Genomic DNA, 1,697 nt, shown 5'->3' on the forward strand with positions numbered 1-1,697 from the left:
CGTTGTATTGTATTTCCAGGTAATATCTATCTGCGGATACAATTACGGCGAGCGCGACGGCGACGCGTCGCATCGACGCGCGTCGGTGCATTTTCGTGAATTATGCGGAACCTGGGCGAACAGAGCGCGTTGAAATGCGATGAAACGCAGCGAGAGTAGCATTTTTCGACAAATATGACTCCTATTGTTTTGATCACGGCCGTAATTGGCCTGAAGGCAATTATGATACATATTGCTCTAGCACATGGCATGAATACCATTCTTAATGCGATTATGAGAATAAAAAATTATTGCAACTTTGAATTTTCTTATTTTCAAAAACAATAAATTTTAAAATTTATACATATATTAAATAATACAATTGTAATAAAGAACGAATGCACTGATTGTGAGTATTAGTGCATCCTAATTATTATAGATTATTATTGAACTATGTGTGGCTATGCATTAATCATTCTTGTGTAAAATTACATAAGAGAATTACACAAATTTGTTAAATGACGGAACGTGGATATTGTATTGTTAATTGGTACAAGCAGAAAAGGTATAATCGGCATTGTGACAATACTCAAAGGATTTATTTAAATGCATTAAATGTTAATAATAATAATAATAATAATAATAATATTAGTAACATACATGTACACGATTCATTGAAAACATTTGACATAAAAATTACAATTGATTGTTTGATCTAAGCCATTTTTTAGTTGAATATAGGCGCGCTTTTCCAAAATTACGATTATTTTTATTTGATTTCTCTTATATATAAAATTTTTCGATTTTATACAAAGTTATGAATAAAATTCTCTAATTATATTTGCGGAGTAATCTATTTTTAGATGTAATGTTGTAAATATTACAACATTACATAGTTTAAATTAGTGTACGATTATATTATATCGTGATATTATCAAATATTAATATATATAAATAGTTAATTATTGCCTTTAATTACGCATTTTTTGTCCACTCGATTATATATTTTGTATGGATTAAATATAAGTATAATTAATACATTATATATTTTCGTTTCTTAACTACATATATATATTGTATGTATTATTTCGCTTAGTTACACATCTCTATAGAATTGATTAATTAACACGCGCAGTATGAATTATTATTTCAAGCGGTATATTCAGCTTGATAATGCATATTCAATATAAACATGTATTAATTATGAAATATGTAGGCTATTTCCCCAACTGAGATTGAAGAATATCTAGGTTTGTTAATAAAAAATAATTGTATTCAACGTCCTATCAAATATATTTACCACAATTATATTTAAAATATCTACTTACTCATATACAGAATGTCTCGTACTCAATGGTACAGCGCTTGTGGGCAGGTAATGTGGACCAAATTGAACAAAAAAGTCCTCTACATTTTGCGATCTTCGCAATAGTTATCGAGATACTAATCATTAAAAAAAAATTTACGCCAAGTATGTACAAGTGTATCGTACATTAGATACATCTTATCTAAACCAAAACTATTATTTTAACAAATAAAAGTTGTCCAAAAACAAATTTGAGATCATACAAATTGCCAAGTATTTGATTAGATATAGAGACAAAAATATTTTATTCTAAACCACAAAAATATTTTTTTAATAAATTATTCAAAATTATATGCAGCAAAAATTTAATGCCATTGTTTTTTCAAATAACTTTAAGTTTCGTAAATCAGAC

This window comes from Wasmannia auropunctata, unplaced genomic scaffold, assembly GCF_000956235.1.
Source record: "Wasmannia auropunctata unplaced genomic scaffold, wasmannia.A_1.0 LD334897.1, whole genome shotgun sequence".
Lineage (NCBI taxonomy): Eukaryota > Metazoa > Arthropoda > Insecta > Hymenoptera > Formicidae > Wasmannia > Wasmannia auropunctata.